This window comes from Quercus lobata, chromosome 8 (genome assembly GCF_001633185.2).
Source record: "Quercus lobata isolate SW786 chromosome 8, ValleyOak3.0 Primary Assembly, whole genome shotgun sequence".
NCBI lineage: Eukaryota > Viridiplantae > Streptophyta > Magnoliopsida > Fagales > Fagaceae > Quercus > Quercus lobata.
In genome coordinates, this window is record NC_044911.1 from 21,450,967 (window position 1) to 21,471,519 (window position 20,553).

General features: G+C 34.5%; 1 long non-coding RNA gene across 1 annotated transcript; it reads right to left on the reverse strand.

Moving 5' to 3' along the window:
• Nucleotides 1-8,385: 8,385 nt before the first annotated feature.
• On the reverse strand, nt 8,386-19,976 carry LOC115958148. The gene is made up of 2 exons (XR_004084458.1): nt 19,779-19,976; nt 8,386-8,594 (listed from the first exon to the last, which is right to left on the reverse strand). It is a non-coding gene; the product is annotated as an uncharacterized LOC115958148 (long non-coding RNA).
• Between the last annotated feature and the right edge of the window lie 577 nt (nt 19,977-20,553).

Consider the following 20,553-nt stretch of genomic DNA (forward strand, 5'->3'; position numbering starts at 1 on the left):
GGATCAACACAAAGAATTTACGTGATTTGACAATGTTCCTACATCAACAAATGACAATAGGTATAAAGGTTCACTATAAAATAGGGAGATTATAACAGTAGCACAAGAACACTCTCAAAACATGCAAACCCCAAATACACCCTATATTTCTCTCACTCAAAACCTGTCTTTATTTTTAGTACATACGGCTGCCAGGTTAAGAGGAATTCTAATGAAATTGCCATGCAGGTTTTTTTTTTTTTGGTAATACAAACTATATTCACTTAGATAGCATGACCCACTATGGTTAAAGCGGCAATTCAAGCCACCCACAAATGTACCATGTAACAAATATTACAAATCTTAAAGGGTATTTAAAGTAATGTCATTTAATATTTTAAATGATGTGACACTTTATAAATTATCAAAACCAAAGAATAAAATCTTAGATCTAAACCTCACAAAAAGAAGAAGAAGAAGATGCCAATAGATCAAGGCCAAGACCGTGACCCTTTCTTCCTCTTCCACAATGAGAAAAAAAAAAGTAAGAAGAAGAAGAAGAAGAAGAAGAAAGGGGGACCGAGACCCTTTCTTTCTCTCTTTCTTCTTGACCCCATCCGACGACTAAATATATTAGTGCAATTGATAGAGAAATTAAATGAAAGAAAAAGAAAAACTACAAGTACGGGACCCATTCCACCTCATGCTGTTGATATATGATTCATGATATTCAATTAAATAGTTATAAAAATACCTTAATTAATCAAGATATTTGACTTTGAAAAGTTCCAGTTTGAATCCCGTCAATTAAGTTATGTGGAATTAAGTCAAGTTTTTTATTTTTTTTTTATTTTTTTATTTTTTTTTTAATTTTTTTATATGATAAAATTTCTACTCTAATCTAATCTAAGTGTATATATGTGTGAAACTCGCTTCTGGAGACTTGAACCCTGACCCTTGCCCTCCACACTCTACAAGTATTTATACTTATAGAATGACCACCACACTAAGGGTGCGCAATGGTTAAGTCAAGTTTATTAGTTAAATGAATAAAAATATGATTTCAATTCAAGGTTAATTGTGGATCACTTTTAGAGCATTCTTGTCCACTTATGCAACAATGTATATATATATATATATATATATATATATATATATATATATATATATAACCACTTTTACAACAACCTTACAGCTCATTTTTATTTATTTATTTTGGAATACATCATATTAAAATATTCTTACTTTAATGCTACATGAAAGAGAATAAAAAATAATAAAAACTTTTACACAATTCTACCATGGTTAATTGGTTATGTAAATATACATCATCATTGTAGCAAGTTGTAAAAATTTATGCAAAATGTCTCACTAGATATGGGGCATTGATACATTTTGCATTTTTATGGGTTTTACATTAAACCAATGAGAGTGCTTGGAAGTAGAAACAAAAATTGATTATTGATACCACTGGTTGGGATAAATATAGTCTATGTGTGAATTAAGTTTAATATAATTCCAAGCTACCTAGATAATAAAATTTACACAAACACCTAGAAAATAATCACACAAGAGCACACAAAATTAGTTGGAAGAGAAAACCCTTCAGCAGAGAGAAAAATCATGAGGCAAATATGATCAATTTACTATAATAAAGTTGAGATTACAATACTCAAGTTAAATCCAAAACTTGAGTTTACAATAAATTGAGAAAACGCACAAATAAATTGATCAGTTTGATATATTGCTATTGCTAATCACAAATAAACAATTCAAATATTCATTTATAAGGTCAGTTAAATTTTATCAATCACATTTATTATTACATTAATTTTTAAGTATTATGTAGTAAAAGTGGCAGTAACTAGTACTTAGCATTTTCCAACGTTCTTGTTTGGAAAAAAATGAGGCGAGCCCAAAGCTCAGTTCTGATACTTTCTGCAAAAGACAAGCAAAGGGAGAGTTCTTAATTTGAGTTGTCGTGGGCTTTGGGATCCCTCAGGCAGTTCATCAGCTTTGTTATTTGGCGAGGGAGGAAGATTCCCAAGACTATTGTTATGAGGAAAGCTCTTTTCAGCTTTTGTTCTGTCAGGCAAACTATTTCTTTAACATTATTGTGGAAAGCACGTTCAATGAATTGGTGGATTTGCTGAATTCGACTAGATTTTGCCTTTGGAAGTTGCGTGGACACTTGAAGATATTGGCTTGATTAGAAAATGTTTTCATAATGTATCATTTGTTAGTGTAGCTTTTGCTAATGCCACAAAAGAGAATAAGGAGGTTATTGTTTGATTAGAAGAATGTCTCACCTTTTTTTTTTGCCATTCACAACTTGATCTTGAATAAATAAAGTCTATTATCGTTTCATTGGTTAATGCTACAATTAAATAAATAAAGTTTTGAACACCTCGCCCCTTTTACTGGAGATAACACCTAGGAGAGCCACTAAGTAGTTAATGTAACATATAAGGACATCACCTAACTCAAAAGACGTAAGTTTATTGAGTTTAGGCCCAACTATATTATATTAACTGCTTCTTTTGTCATACTTATTTAATGTGAAACTTTATTCACGTATATTCCCAATATAATCAAAATATTCAACTATGCCTACTGCAAAGTAGGAGGTCCATTCTTTTCGTGAGGGCATATGATTACAGTTAGTTGGGGAAAACATTTTGAAAGACCATAATACAAATCAAGCGGAATTTTCATCAAATCATAATTTATTTGTTTCCATTAATAAATAATAATAAAAACACCATATGACACGGTAAAAAGAACAACTTTATGTAATTTTCAGAAGGGAAAAAAAAAAAACTTTATTAAATCTACTAATGTAATATTGGTTATGATTAATTTAGCAGGTGGAGAACATAGTTTCAAAAGTCTATAGCAATTAAGTAGATACTCATTGGTAAAATTCATATTAGTATGTTAAACTCTTAACTACCAGTTAGGATGTGTTTAGATATCGCTTATTTTGTTGAAACTGAAAAATTATTACTGAAAGTACTGTAAATAAAGGTAAAAGTCAGTTGAAATAGTACAGTGGAACTTATGAATAATGTCAAAAAATGCAGTGGAGCCCATAAATAATAGTAAAAATAAATTGAATAATGAAATAATTTTAATTTTTTATTCTTATCTAAACTCGCATGCTTAGTTTTGTGAAAGCGTTCCCACTAACATTGGCACGGTGTTGAATATTCCACAATGATTGAAAGATGAAAGGTTGCACGCACTTTCTCAAGGAAAAAATAATTGAGAGACAGGAGAATACAAAATGAACGGTATGGGTAACTTTAGAGAGTCAATTAAAAAAAAAAAAAAAAAAGTAGGACCATTTTTTTTCTTCCACTACTGTAGAAAGGACAATGTTTATATATTACTATTTTTACAGAGCAACTGAAGGAGAAATTATAGATTGCTATTCCTTCTCCCCAAAGCCATGGCACAATCTCTCTTCATCATCTTTAGCCATGGATGCGATTACTTGTAAAGCAAAATACATTTTGAAATGTAAGATCTCATGCTCTTTTCCAAGATTAGCATAGACATGTATTTCTTTATGTGGAGTTATGTGGAGAACAATTAACATATATTCATGATCAGGTTGAAGTTGTTGCTTTGTCTACATAAGAGGAAAAAAAAAGGGTGCTATTATAAACCACATAAGTGCAATTTCAAGAGCAGGTACTATTTTGTTTTGATGCCTTTTATTGAGATTACCCCGAAATGAGTTATTTTGTTTGATTTGTTCTTAGCCTATGAAATGTGCCTATTTTGTTACTAATTTTTATTGAATTTTTTTGCAAATAACTTGAGACGGAATTACATAATTTCTTATAGTAATCTGATTTAAAAATTATCAAAACACCATGTCGTAGAATTTTTCTTACATCCTTCAGCTTATTGTATCATTAATTGTTACATTCAAAACACTTCCTTACTCAATTTAGTGGGCTCCACTTGATTGGTGCCCACTAAATTTAGTGGGCACCCCCACCCACAATGGATGGGAAGCCCACTTCTTAAATTGAAAGGTTAAGGATTGGAGTTTCCCCACTAAACAATTTAGTGGGCACCTTATGATAGCATCACTTGTAATGGGCAAAGTTAGATACTAAATTCAAATAAAGAGAAATTATTATTTTGGTGTCTACATTTTGGATCATCTTCAATTTGGTCTCTACTTTTTTCCCAACAATCAATTTGGTCAAGTTATTTTTAACTTATTGTCAAGTTAGTAATTGTCATCTTCTTATTGATAGAAAACGCCTACATGTCAAACAAAATGCACACCTGGCACACTTGAAGTTTACTTGACTACTAAAATAATAATAAATAATTTTAATTGACATTAAAAAAAATACCTTGTCCATATTTGAACGAAAACAAAAACAAAAAAATTAGAACATGTTTGGTAACCATTTTTGTTTTTTGTTTTCAAAAGCTTGTTTTTTAGGGGGAAAAAAAACAATTTTATCATGTTTTTCAAAGTTGAAAAAATGTTTGGTTAGTTTTGTTGGGTAAAAAATTGACCTAAATTAATAAACCAATCACCCAAGTTGATTAATTAGTCCAAATTACATGCAAATCCAATTAAGGTACAATCAATTCACCAAACTCAATTAAGTACAGGAGAAAATATGTTTGACACAATGGAAAAACCCTCACAAGCAAAACCTTATTGGGTGAGTTTTAGGTCACCACTCCCAAAGAATCCACTAACAAGAATAAAGCTTACAAGTACAAGAGCTCTTACCGTATTCCGAAACACTTACCTATAGTAGAACCTATTGATTTATAAGGAAACTTAGCTTCAATCTCCAATTGGACTACTTCCTGTAGAAGAGCATTGGCATCAATTGTGCTATGACAAATGCCAATTTAACACTATAAATACCTACTTTATTTTATTTTCATACCATTCAATAGTACACTTTACATGACATCTTCTACTTTAGCATTATTACACATTAAAATAATATAAAAAATGCAATCAAAAAAATCATTTAATCACGTCTCTCTCTAAAAACCAAAAATTCTCTCTCCTTTAAACCAGAACCTCATTCACCATCAGCACCGCCACTGTGACCCAACCCAAAACACCAAATCCTACAAAAATCGCCACCGTGACACAACTCCAAAAAAAACCAAACCACTGTCGCATCCCAAAATTCACCGACCAACTAAAATCACACAAAAAATTAACCAAAATTCACCAAAATCGTCATAAATCCACCAATCCTATAACACCACCGAGAAAAACACCAAACCACTATCGCTGATATGACCCAACTACCCAAAGAACCCCTAGCGTTGGTGAGGAGGATAGTGCAACCAATTTGGGGAGGAGAGAAAGGGCTGAGAAGAGAGGAGAAGATGAAGGAAAGGAGAGAAAGAAAGCGTTGGTGAGGAGGATAGTGCAACCAATTTGGGGAGGAGAGAAAGGGCTGAGAAGAAAGGAGAAGATGAAGGAAAGGAGGGAAAGAAGAGAGAGGTTGGTGTTGGTCTAAAGAGGCGAAGAGAGAGTGTGGTGCTAATTTGAGGAGAGAGAGGGCTAAGAAAAGAGGATAGAAAAGAGAGAGGGCGGTGCAGATTGAGGAGGTGAAGAGAGATTGCTAAGAAAAGAGGAGAAAATGAAGAGGGAGAGGGGGGAGAAAGGGCTAGTCGGCTGGGTATCTGAACTTGAAGAGAGAAAGAGAGAATAAAAAATAAGGTTAGAGAAGGGAGAGGTGTGGGAGGAGAGAGAAACAAATAAAAAGAAATAGATTGTCTACGATGTCGTTCTACTAATAGAATTGGAATGTAGCAATTTCACTCAAAATGCTAAATTTTTTAGCATTTGAGACATCTCATAAATCTTGTATTTTGTTTTTTGTATTTGGTGTACCGAATGCTAAAATTTTAGCATTTGAGACACCTTTTGCTAGGGCTCTAAGACTTATCCTTTACAAAAACCTACAATCTATGACTAACACCACATCAATCGTTTGATTGATGTAGCCTTTTGCAATATTCTTCAAAACCCTAGGTGCATAAAACATCACTGTAGCTCCAAGTATGAGTGAGTCTCTCTGTGCGTATGATGATGGCCATAATATTGTTTTTGTATGTTTTGGAATCCTAGTGCACAAATTCCAAGTTGGGTCAACTCATCATTGGTTGAAACAAAATTTATTGTTAAGTTTTCCAGTAGCTTCATAGATCGAGAGGTGTCAAGCTATGTATCGAGATTCATTTATTTTCGATAGATCAAAAAGCATTAAGAAGTATTGAAGTCTTGTTTTTGGCAGCTTTTCTTGAGTAGTCTTTAGTCTTCAAAGCATACCACTTGTTGATGATCTTAAATACATATAATGTGTGTTTTATCACATGTTTGTCAACATACATATATAAGACCCCAACAATTTCAAAACAACACAAAATTGAGTGAGCATTTCTTGAGCCTATTAACTACGTGATGAACCATTTTTTCCCTAAATCGATAATTTTTTTAAAAAATGTCAAATACATGTTTGTATACAACAGGTACAATCACATGCTGCAAAAGTAAAACAAGCCCACTAAACACATAGACATTGTATTTTTAAACACAACCCAAACCTGAATAGGAGATATAACCCCACAGAATAGATCATGATGAGCTAGTCTCCACTTCCTATGTAAAACACTTCGAAGCTCACATTGAAAGTGGGTTTCTGGTGGCGCACACATAGGTTGATGGTTGGTTCAACAATGGTGGTGTGACAGAGAGGATTTTGTGGATGAGGATGATGGTAAGGAGTAAGGTTGCGCAAAAAAACCATTTGACCCACCAACCTACCCAATCTGAATCAACTAGACCCAACCCATGCAAATCTAGTAAGTGAGGTAGGTTGGGTTGGGCAAGTTAGATAGATAATTTAGTTAGGTTGAGACATTTCTAACCTGTCCGACTACACACACACACAAACACACATAATTTGTTATGTCGCAAAACTCTACCTTACTTACACATTCACTTTATTTCAATCATCTCACTTTCATTTTATTTTTTCATTTTCACATTTCTCTTCTCTAATAAACTTCATCTACTCTCTCTAAGGTTTTGTTATTATTCTTACTCTATGTATAAGTCTAATTTCATATTCTAAGATTTATATATATATATATATATTATTTGATGGAGCCAAAAATTATCCAATTTAATTGAAATAATTTAATTTAGTCAATTAAATTTGCCAACCCACCCAACCCACTTAACTCGTTGAATTGAAACTGTTAAGAAACTAAAGCAAGAAGGCAATAGATAAACTAAATGCATCATCAGGGTTGTAAAAACTAAGTACAAAAGTACTAAAGTAAACAGAGTTTTTTAAATTTAAGTACTAAAAGCTTATAAAAAGCAAGGTAAATAAAAATTACAAATTAAAATATACTACTCCCCCCCAAATTGTACTCCTTCTCAAGCTAGCACTACTCCCCTTTTTTTACCAAAATTGTCAAAGTTGCTAGTCTAAGCTTCCCATATCTTGGATTTGAGAAGAAAGAGCGATGATTTGCTCTTAGAGGTAGGTGAATTAACTTCTAGAGTAGGCACAATTCTCATCCAATGTCCTTTGCAAAACTTCCTGAGATCTTTGAAGGTGATTCAATTTGTCAAGAAGCAGATCGAGGCAATTAGGAACCTAAGCTGGTGCCTGAGGCTGAGCTTGTGAAGGTGAAGCTTGCATGTCATCCAAACCAAGAGTAAAGTTATCAATCTCTTCATCAGTATTATCTTTAATAGCAATGTCCTCTCCTTTTGTTCCTTCTCCTTCTACTTCCCCTTCGGTACCTAGAAGGCAAGCTTTGCTCCTTGTCATGGTTTAAGTAGCGAAGGGATCTTCCCCTCTCATAGTAGTCCAATCATGCGGAAGATTGACCTTCTCGCGTTATAGAATAGACATGATCACTCCTGGAAATGGAAAGGTCATCTCAGTCGACTTCTTGCGAATACACTTGGCAAAGAGATGGTAAATTTGAGCACATATGTCAATCTCCTTTCCCGTGTACAAGTCATGAAGAAATAGAGTCTTTGGTTGAGATAGAGTAGTCAAATTCTTCACTGGATAAAGATTGAAGATCATTATGTATGCTAAGGCTTTCATTGCAGGAGAGAAATCAACTGTGTGCATTGACTGTTTCTTCTCCTTTCCTCCAAGCACTTCAATAGCAGATGTGATTTTAGTTCTTCTTCCATCATATGGTAGAGTGGATTTAGGAATGACTGGGCGGACTTCTAGGAGATCTTAGATTAACTCAAGAGTGACGTAGAATTGTCTCTCCCTTACCCAACAATTGAGATGTTCACCTTCCACAATAGCATTCGAGAAGAACTCCTGAATAATAGGATCCCAAACTTTTGTTAACCCATCGAGGAACTTAGTCCAAGTTCAATCCCTGAACACCTCTGGAATGAATCTCTGAGAGAGTGAGTCAAGGTTCACTTCCCTTTCCACAATGATCACAACCGAGCTGAATAAATCTGTATAAGCCTCAAAAGCATCACTACTTCTAAAAAGTTTGTTGTCAAATCGAAGATGCTTAGAAGACTTCTTTGCAACTGTTTTCTTTCTTGGAGACATCTACAAAGAAGAAACAAACTTAAACCATATACGAAATGGCAACAAACTTGACTAAATGCAAGTTAGTACAAAAATGAAACATAAACACTCTAAAAACAAAGCATAAGATTGATTAAAGAGCATAAAAAAGAAAAACACAAAGACATGTTATAGATGCAAGATGGTCTAAATAGACTAAAATCATGAGATAAATGCATGACAAGTCAAATGTGATAGGTTGTGTTCACCAAGGGTGTGTGTGCAATGCATGATCATGGCATGAACAAGCACAAAGGGGCAAAGTGTGTAAAACACAAACAATGATCAAAACATGTTACAAATAAGTAAACATGGTAAACCCCAAACTTTGGTACTCATCGGAGTCCAAACAAGTAAAAAAAATGCCTTAGGGATATTTTATCAAACACCTAATGTGTACAAAATAACACTAGATGATGGAAAATGCATGAAAATGTGAAAATATGCCTTAATACAAGTTCAAAACTCCACAAGGGGCCAACATAATCATCAACAACACAAATAGGACTAAGCCCAATCATCAAAATAAAATAAAATAAATTGACAAAAACTAAAATTTCCCAATCCCTAATCAAAGTAAATCCAACCCATGGTTTTAAGCATTCTAGAACTAAATCTAAGGAATCGAAAGAGTAAACGTGTTAAAAAAATACCTTATAGTAGTCTTAGAAGTGAAATCCAAAGAAGTTTGGTTGAGTTTTTTAAGAAATTTTGAGTTTTGGGTGAGGGACTCACGAAGAGCTAAAAAACAAAATTTTGAAAAGTTGTCAATTTAAGCCCTTTAAAACTGACTTTTTGCTAATTTCACTAGTTAGTGACTCACAAGCCACTCATGAGTTACTCGCGAAATGTGCAAATGCATTGGGTAGACTTTTGTAGGTTAGATTTGAGTCGAGACGCACTTGCATCTGAGTCTCTACCTGAATTTGTGAAGAAATTGAAATTTCCTCATTTTCATTTTGTAGGTTAGGCTTGAGTCATGAACCACTTGTAGATGAGTCATGAAACTCTCTACTTGATTTTTCAAAGGAACTAAATTTTCCCATTTCATCTCGCGACTTGGATCAGACTGCATCCACTCTCAAAATGAGTTGCGAAATTGCCAAACACAAAGTTTTTCAACACAAAATTTTTTGCTTTTTGAGAAAAACTTTCAAAACAAGAGTGACAAAAATCACTTTCAAAAACAAATAAAACACTTAATTTTTTTTTTTTTTTTGGGCTTAATCAACGAGCAATTGAGCATACACACATCACATTTAAACACGTACAATCACACAAATGAAATGGATATTTATTGAACATTAGACTTGTATATTGTGTGTGAGTATCAAGTATAAGTTAGCCCATAGTCTAGCATGAAGTTTCAATGATCAATTCAATCAAGTAATACACAAATAATACGAAGTTAAGAGACCTATATCTCACTAATAGAAATGAACGTATATGATTCTTCACAAAAGTGTTTACATTGATTGAAAGCTTTTCATTTAGCTTCCATTTTTCTTTTTTCTTTTTTTTTTTTAATCAACACAACTCAATTTTTGAGCATTTATGCCATGAAATTCTTTATATTTCATTGAAGAATAAGCCTTTGCTTTTGGCATCATACAAATAAATACATTTTGCTCCACATTTCCCTAGTCAAACTAGTTTTCAAAACAATACTTTTTCAACTCTTTCGCTTTTTAGAGATTGATGTTCGAACAGTTTTTTCACAGAAAATTAAATGTGAGGAGATATATAAGACCAAGTCTACTCAAGTATCAAGATCAAATAAGACTATTGGCTAGACATCCATGACAAGCTTGAAGATCTATTTACAACAATCAAACATAGATTTCTAGATTTCACTCACATTCAATATGTGCATACATAACAAGCTAAGCTCATAAATACACTATGTCATTAGTATGAAGGTACTAGGCCAAACTCAACATGTGATAGGATACAACACAAGCAATCAAACTTTTTTTCGATTTTATAATTTTTATGTGATTTTTTGATTTTTTTACTCACACAAAACAAAAGCAATAAAGTAAGATCAACAACAAATAAGCTTTTTACTAAAAGGCAATTAAAATAAACATGCTAGAGGGTTAACATGATAACCAAAAGAAGATGCACATGAGAGCATGCATGAAACTATGTCCCTAAAACATTGGAAATATTAATGCATGGACATGGTAGAGTGATCATGCATGAGTACCCTTCTTCACCCACATCGCACGAGTGTTTTGAGTGGGATCCTTAATAGGACGGGTACGTGGAACATAATGCTCAAACCTTGGGGTGAAGCTAGCTAGGCAAGTTGAAATGCTGTTAAGCATCTCTAAAATATCCCCAATGAGTTGTCCTCCATTGTCTTCCTTGGCTTGCTTTCCTCTTGGCTTCCCTTTTTCAATTCCTTGAGTACTTTCAAGATCGGCTCTTTTGAAAGCATGAAGTTTGAATCTAGTGTGACCATGAATGCCACAACGATGGCAAAAATGCTTCACTTGAAGTCCTCTTTAATTCTTATGCAATGACTTCCTTTTTGCCTTATATTTTGCCGCAATGGCCTTGTTCTCAAGATTTGGTCTCTTAACTTCTAGCTTCTCAACAACCTTTGCTGACACAAACTTCATCTCCCTCTTTGGTTTTACACTTGAACTTCCTCTACCGGTGCAACCCAATCCAATCTTGTCCGAAAAGGACTTTTGAGATGTTAGGACATTCTCAAGCTTCTTGGTTGTGATGCGCTCAACCTTTTCATTTGCTTGAATCACTTCTAGTTCAAGAAATTTGATTTTGGAATAAGAATTCAACAATTCCTCTTTCAAATTCTCAACTTCACACTTAGCATCTCTAAGTTGCACAAGAGTGGATTTGTGGTCTTCCTCGATTCTCTTCATCTTCTTAACCACACTCTTAGCTACTTTGACACACTTGCCACAATCTTTAAGCAATTCATCATAAAAAACTTGAAACTTCTTATCACCTTCATTAAGGTATACTTCCTCATCATCAGTAGCTTCAATGTCTTTAACATCGTTGTGCTCACCTAGTTCCTCATTCAACTCTTCTAATTCTTCTTTTGAGTCCACTGAGGTAATTGCCATAAAGGTAGAATAATTTCCAAATCTGAACTAGAGCTTTTAGAATCACTAAGGGTGGTAATTAACACCTTGTCCTTCTCTCTCAAATAGCTTGGGCACTCTCTCTTCAAATGACCATGTTCGTTGCATTCATAACAAACGATTCCTTGAGATGGTGATGACTCTTTGACATCCTTTTTCTTGAAAATTTTCCTATCATTCTTGAAGGATGAAGATTTCCCCTTGCCAAAAGACTTCCCATTATTCTTTATCTTCAGAAATTTCTAAAAATTCTTTGCAAGGTAAGCCACCTCATTCTTGATATCATCCTCATTTGAAGACTCATTGGCTCTCTCATTTATGGTCTTGAGAGCAAGAAACTTGCTACTTTTATGAGATGGCAGCCAAAGCTCATAAGTTTAAAGTGAGCTAACAGGTTCTTGAATGTTAATGGCATCCAAGTATTTGCTCTCCTTAATGGTGGTAACTTTGGCCCGGAAGCTTTCAGGTAGAGACCTTTGGACCATCCTCACAATTTTTGTGTCCTCTACCTTCTCTCTGAGATTAAGCTTAGCATTGAAAATCTCATTGAGTCTACCATAAAATGAGTCAAATGACTCATCCTCACTCATCTTCACTTCCTCGAATTGAGTAGTGAGAATTTGTAGCTTTGTGTCCTTGACCTTCTCAGTACCTTCATAGGTAGTCTTAAGGATCTTTCTTGCTTCTTGGGTGGTCTTCACATGAGATATCCCGTGAAATTCATCAGTAGACACACCACATAAAATAGCATTAATGGCTTTACTATTAGCATTGGCCAAAGCAACAACGGCCTTATACCACTCGGCCTTGGGTTTGTCAGGCCTAGCCCATCCAATTTTGATGGAGTCCCACACACTCTCATCAATAGCACATAAGAAAGCACGCATATGTACTTTCCAAAACGCATAATTGTTCCCGTCGAAGAAGGGAGGTGTGTTAAGGGATTAAGATTGATCCATCTCAAATAGGGTCTAGGATCACACAAAGATATTCAAATCTAAATATGTGTACCCACTCTAATATCAATTGAAAGCTCAAATAGTGTAAAACGCTATTGCTTGTTTAGACCCTCAATTTCAAAGAAATTGCTAGATTGCTTTTACTCTACTTAACTAGGTGGAATAAGAGTAAGTGTAACTCAATAATGCTGGAACTACTCTATAGAATATGAAAATATAATAAACAATAAATGTAAAGCATAAAGAGTAAGGGAAGAGAGATACAAACACAAGATAACATCGAGACGTGTTATCGAAGAGGAAACCGAAGTACTCTGTGAAAAACCTTTTTGCAGCCCTCTAAGTCGAATCGATCCACTAGTGAATAAAGTTGGAGTATAAAGATATCAAAAAGACCCTCCAAGCTTAATCTACCCAATGTACTTGAACCCTCTGAGTTCCAGCTACCAAATGAACTTTACTGAGCCATGTCTTCACTAGTTATCCAGATCTACAATCAGCTCCAAATTGCATCTGCCAATCAATGGTTTCTTGCAATGCTTATCACACACACCAAAACTTCTCTCAACACTCAGATTGGATAAGGTAAATTTTTGGGCTAAGAACCTCTCAAGGATTTGCAATTGAAGAGGTAGGAGTAGAGGAAAACTAAGAGAAATTGTGTAGATGATTGTGAGTTTACAATCTCTAACTCTCAAATGTATTGTTAGGGTTTTCTCTCTAAAAAGTCTCCTTACAATTTCGTGGGTAATGTGGGCTTATATAGTGTGTGTAAAAAATGAGGAAAACACTTTTTGAAATCATCCAGGCATAGAATTTCACGGGTCACTTGCAAGTTGGCCAACTCGTGAAGTGACTCCTGTGGCCAACTCGTGAAGTGACTCCTGAAAACCAGCTTGACATATTTCTATTTAGCTTCCAAGCATGTACTTCTCACGTGGCCTTTCGTGGGTTGTCCACTCACATACCAATTGCGAGCAAGTCGTTAATTTCACTGTCTTCACAATTCTTCACAAAACTCTCATACTCAACCCTAACATTAAATCTCATAAACATACATGGCAATGATTGAACAAAATACAATCAAATTTGACATATAATTAAAGCCAACAAAAACACACTTGTAATCACAACTTTACACAGATAATTAAGAGCATTAGTATTGGTGGAGGCAAATAGGTAAAATGCTAAATTTAGCAACTACATATAACAAAAGTGGAACAAAAGGCTAATGCATCAGTGGAGCAAAAGGAATTTTATTTTGCTGTTGAGTTACAGTGCAGAGCCAAAGATGACTATGACTGTAGCGAAGGTGGTAAAAAAAAAAACAATATTTTGTTAAAAGATAAATTATTTTATGGTGTTGGTGTTGGTGGTTGTTGTTTATTGTAGTAAATATATTATTTTATTATGTTGTTTATATTATTTTATTATGTTGAATGTTAAAATAAAATCATTGATGTTGAATGTTTTGTAAAGTGAAGTGGTAAAATAGATTAAATAGCTTTTTGTGGTACCAAACATACTCTTACTTTCTCAAATTTGAAGAAAGAAAAGAAGACTAAAAGAAAAGCTTCCTATGCATTATTTCTTTCATTTTCTTGGCAAGCAAGCACAAAATACACCCAAAACAAACTACAGTTCAACTTCTAAGACAAAAATAGTTACTGTTCTTAGTTTCTGGGATTTTGGGATTGCTTTGTTGCTAAGTATTGTGTTTGTTGGATAAGAAAGTGCAAGAATATAAAAGAAAATCAAAGAAATAGATAAAGTATCTTTTTGTGGTACCAAATATACTCTTAATTTCTCAAATTTGAAGAAAGAAAAGAAGAATTAAAAGAAAAGCTTCCTATGCAATTTTTTGTTCATTTTCTTGGCAAGAAAGCACAAAATACACCCAAAACAAATTACAAGTCAACTTCTAAAACAAAAATATTTATTGTTCTCAGTTTTTGAGATTGCTTTGTTGCTGAGTATTGTGTTTGTTAGCTAAGAAAGTGCAAGAATACAAAAGAAAATCAAAGAAATTGAGAATGAGTGTGTGAATCATGTATGCAATAGAAGCAAACGGGTATGTGAAGTGGAGCTCACGATGGGTTAAGGATCTAGTGAGCCACAGTGGTGCGTAAGGGTGAGAGATTGAAGAACTGATTGAATTTTGATTTGGATTTGTGGAGATTAATTTGAGCTTGTATTGGTGAAACTTTTGAAAAATCATTTGGTGATGATCTGTGTTTGTCGAGATTCCCAAATCTAGGTTCAATTTTTTTTTTTTCTCTTTCTTTAAAATTAAAATTTTTTTCATCCAAAGTGACCATATTTTTTTAATGTCTATTAAAATTATTATTATTATTTTAGTATACTTCAAGTATGCCAGCTGTGTAATCTATTTAACACGTAGGCCTTTTTAGTCTTTGAGATGATGACAAGGACTAACTTAGTGTCGGAAGAAAGAAATAACCAAAAAGTGGCCTCAAAATGTAAGAACCAAAATGGTAATTTTACTTTCACATAATTCTAATTCTAAGTTCTCCTAGTTTGTTTCTAGAGAATAGAATATGGCTTTCAGTTTGGAGCATAGAGTTAATCAGAGATACACTCTCATGTGTTTGTGTTTCTTGTTCACTTATTGTTATAAACGTAGGTTGCAGGCTTGAGGCAACTATTCTTTACTTGAGGGGCTTGTGGTAGATCGACATGGAGTAGTTCCAACTTCACCTTCACCTTTCAGTTCATGAGGTAATATTGAGAAACAATGACAAGTTTTTTTGGTCTCATCTAAATGTGACTATATTTCTGTTACTGGCACTGAGTTTGTCTATTTTCAGTGTATCTTGGCTATTGAATTAAGAAGGGAGGAGATATGGCAGAAAGTGCTGTTAGCCTAGTTATAGAGAATTTGGTCCCGTTGTTAGTCCAGAAAGCAAAATTGTTGAAAGGTATCCATGATGAAGTTGAAAGCATCAGAGGTGAATTAGAGTTCATTCGATCATTCCTCAAGGATGCAGATGCAAGGGCCGAGAAAGAAGATATGAACAATGTTGCAAAAACATGGGTGAAACTAGTAAGGGAAAAAGCTTATCACATTGAAGATGCCATTGATAAATACATACTTCATTTTGCAAAAAAATCTCACGAGCGAAGGCAATACTTTCATTTCCTCCAGAAGGTTTTTCACTTTACCATAAACCTAAAACCACGGCATGTGATAGCCTCTAATATTCAAGTTATCAACAAGAAACTCGAGGACATAAGAAAGAGGGGCGAAAGATATGGCTTTAGTGCAATAGAGCAGGGAAGATCCAGCAACACTGGAAGTGTTAGATGGCATGACCCTCGAGTGGCATCCCTTTTCATTAAGGAAGCAGAGGTTGTGGGAATTGAGTCTCCTAGAGCCAAATTGATAAAGTGGTTGGTAGAAGGACCATCTAAACGCAAGGTGTTTTCAGTTGTTGGCATTGGTGGCCTTGGCAAGACCACTCTTGTCAAGAAAGTGTTTGACAATGAGAAGGTAGCAACACATTTTGATTGCCATGCTTGGATTAATGTATCTCAATCATACAAGATGAAAAGCCTATTGAGGGACACGATAAAGCAACTCTATAAGGCAAGGAAGGAGTTTGCACCCTATGAAATTGACACAATGAAAGAGACATCACTAATGGAGGAATTAAGTAAATATTTACGTGAACTTAGGTATTTAGTAGTTTTTGATGATTTATGGGATGTAGAATTTTGGGGACATATAAAATTTGCTTTCCCAGAGAATGAAAAAGGAAATAGAATTGTAATCACAAGTCGAAATGAGGATGTTGCTCCTTCTAGAAATGAATCTCCAAATAATTGTGTGTATAATCTGCCTCCTCTACCTTTTGAAATAGCCTTGGATCTATTTTACAGAAAGGTGTTCCAATGTGAAGGAGGAAAATGTCCTTCTGATTTTGTTGAGTTGTCTCGTGGCATAGTTGAGAGATGTGGAGGTTTGCCCCTAGCAATTGTTGCAATAGGTGGTTTTTTGTCAATCAAAGACAAGGTTGTCTCTGAGTGGCGGAAATTACATGATAGTCTTAGTTCAGAGTTAGAAAGTAATTCACGTCTAAGAAGTATCCCCAAAATTCTCTCTCTTAGTTATCATGATCTACCTTACAACCTCAAAGCATGTTTTCTATATTTTGGCATGTTTCCTGAGGATCACTCAATTAATTGTTCAAGACTAATTCGACTTTGGATAGCTGAGGGCTTTGTAAAAGAAAGGCAAGGAACAACATTGGAAGAAGTTGCACAAGACTACTTGAACCAACTTATTAATAGAAGCTTGGTTCAATTAACACAAAAGGATTTTGTTGGTAAAACTAGAAGTTGTCGAGTTCACGATATGATTCGTGAGGTCATTCTTTCAAGGTCAGAGGAATTGAATTTCCGTTCGGTCTCAATGCAAAACTGCTCAAATTGTAAGAGAATCGCTCGGCGCCTCTCAATTCAGAACAATGTAAATACTCCTTTAGAGAATATTACTAGTTCCCAAACTCGTTCTATTCTTATTTTTGGGGTAGACGAAATGCCTAATTCTTTTTTTAGTACTTTTTTTGCAAACTTCAAACTAATGAAAGTAATGGATTGTGAAGGTGCTCCTATAGATTACATTCCTAAAGAAGTAGGTAATCTATTCCTTCTAAGATACTTAAGCCTAAGAGACACAAAAGTACATAAACTTCCAAAGTCGATAGGTAAACTCCACAACCTAGAGACTTTGGATTTGAAGCGTTCCTTTGTGTCTGAGCTACCAGTGGAGATCAATGGGCTACAGAAGCTACGATATCTTGCGGCATACTTTGAAAGCCACGATATTGAAGACAATATTGATTTTCGACGAGCGATAAAGATACAAAGTGGCATTGCGTGTTTACAGTCCTTACAAAAGCTTTTTAAAATTGAAGCCAACAACGATGCCCTTATTGAAGAATTGGGCAGTTTGGGCCAATTGAGAAAGTTGCAAATATGTAAACTAAACAGAGAAAATGGGACGGCTTTGTGCACTGCATTGGAGAAAATGAGCCACCTTCAGTCTTTGAAAATTAGTGCAACAGTTGAAGAAGAAGTTCTTGAGTTACAATCAATGTCTTCGCCTCCGCCATGCCTACAAACTCTCATCCTATCTGGGCGAATAGAAAAGTTGCCAGAATGGATTCCTAAACTCAAGAGTATAGTTAGAATTGGTTTAGATTGGTCAAGATTAATGGATGATCCATTAAAGGTCCTTCAAACTTTATCTAATTTGATGGATCTTTTGCTTTATGATGGATACGGAGGTGAGCAATTACATATTGAGGGAGGAGGCTTCCAAAAACTCAAGTTTCTGGGGCTTCGAAATTTGGGAGGATTGAATATGTTGATAATAGACGAAGATGCCTTGCCTCTTCTTGAAATTCTTGAAATTGGACCTTCCCCACAGCTTAAGAAGGTGCCCACTGGCATCCAACATTTAAAAAGCCTAAAAAAACTGCAATTTTATGAAATGCCGATTGAATTCGTGCTTAGTATGCAGCCAGCTGAAGGCCCTGAGTTTTGGAAAGTCAAGCATATTCCCTCTGTTCATTTTTGGAATAGGATTCAAGGGGAACACTACAAAATCCACAAACTCGGTGATCCCGAGTTATTGGAGCTTTTGCAAAGGTAATTCAAGAGATGGAGAACCAAAGTGCGCTCACCATTTTTGGGAAATTACAGGTATATTCTCTAAGCCATTGCATTATTTATTATATTTACGGTATTAACAAAGGTTTAGACTTACAATATATATATTTTTTCTTTTATCGTTTTGTTCCAAATCATTATTTTAAAGTTTCAAATTCTATTTTTTCCCTCTTTCTCATACTGTGGCTTCTAACTAAAAAGGTTTTGGATGTAACAACTAGCTTGAAACTAGTCAGTCATTCAATAGATATAATGTCAGTAACAGGAAGTAATACTTGAAAAATATTAGGAGCTATTTTTGGTGAATCAATGTGCATCTTGTCCTAGGATTGCATTGTAACATTGTTGTGAGATAAACCTTAATTTTTACATTGCTAAGTTTGTTCATTATGATAGGTGTCTGAGCCATAAAGCTTTACTGCTTTCAAAGATAGTTTGTTAGTCTACACTTCCCCCTTTCACATATAATAAATCCTTTCTTTTGGTTCATACATAATCACCTTTTGTTTATACTTTTATTGCTATTTTTGTATTTGTTAGGCTACAAGCTTCAAAGTTGACGTCTTAAAGGATGTTAAAATGCCAAATCATACAAAATACTTACTCTTTAGTCAATCAGCCATAGCAACAATGGTTTATTCACCCCTGTGTAGCTGTTTTCATTGTTGTATTGCTGTAATAATGTTTAGATTTCACTGTATCAAGCATATGAAACCTCTTGAGAACATAATATGCAAAAGGGTGATGTTTTACTTAAATTGTACTTGATTTTCAGAGTTGTTTAAGTATGTCATGTTTTTTGCTGATATATTCACATGCAATGGTTTTGATTTTAGCTAAAAATTCTATTTATTGACATTTGTCTATAAACTATGAAATGGTAAACTACATGTATACCTTTTATTTATTCATCCAAAGAATAAACAAACTTGGAAACTGTCAGAATAGGGTTCTTTGTGCTAATTGAGGAGTTTTTTCAACTGTTTTTAAAGATTAAGATGTTGTATCTGGATTGGTTTAGTCACTGTTTTGTGTAGTTTTCTGTGTTGTTGCAGAGTTGTTACCAAATTTGTTGCATGTTTTGTTTTGGTGTTTGTTGTCGTTAGTTTGCTATGTTGATGCAACTTTTGCTTCTCTTGTTCCACCCATTTCAATTAGAGGTATTTCATCAAATTAGTTCTAGATATATTACATTTTTTATATATAAGGATGTGGACAAAACAAGACAATACTAGATATACATGTAGGAAAATAAGGCTAAATAAACAAGTTTTGATTCAACAATACAAACCCTAAAAAATTAGCAATGCCAAAAAGTAAATAGATAGAGTTAGAAATATCTCACAAACTATAGAATCATGCAAAATGCATTGTCTTTAAAAGTTGACTCGTACCACCCGGAGTAGAACTCGGTGTGAATAGCTCTCTTGGCTGAACAACCTACCAAGATTAGACTGTAGTGATTTCTTCAAGTTGGTCTCACACTCAAGCAAGAAGAACTAAGAACAACTTTAATTTTCCTTTCCTTAAAACTAAAAATTGATGCTGAAATTTTCAGTGGAGATGAGCAGAAAAATAGAGCAAAACAGAGGTAAGAGGCGGCCGTGTAGCTGAAAAAAATTTTGAAGAGAACAAAAGGGAAATAAGGGGTTTTATAAGCCAACTAATGAGGGGACTTATGGGCTGCAGCCTGCAATGGTCACTGTGCATGCCCAACGGACAGCACGTTAAATGCTCTCAATGGGCTGTTTAGTTAATGCCCAACGGGCTTAACTGAATTGGGCTAAAAAGGAAAAGAAAGGAAGAAAGTGTATAGCCTAGGAGAGATAGAGATAAATCCAAATCCAATTCCAATTCAAGCCCAACTCTAACCCTTGGCCCATTATCATTCACGCCATTTCTTAAGTTATGCTATGGTTTATAAACACACATGAAAACTCATCTCTAACCAGTGTGGGACACAAGCACAGTTTAAGTGTTTGAAACACACATACTCCAACAATACCTACTCCCCTATCAATAACCCCCCACTTCATAGACCTTATTCTAGCCTTCTCTCTGCCCAAATACCACCAACAAGAGCATCACCAATGTTGGACCTTATCAACAGGTATGTGTACCATCTTCATGGACTAAAATTTATTTTCAAGACTTCTCTAACACCGACCC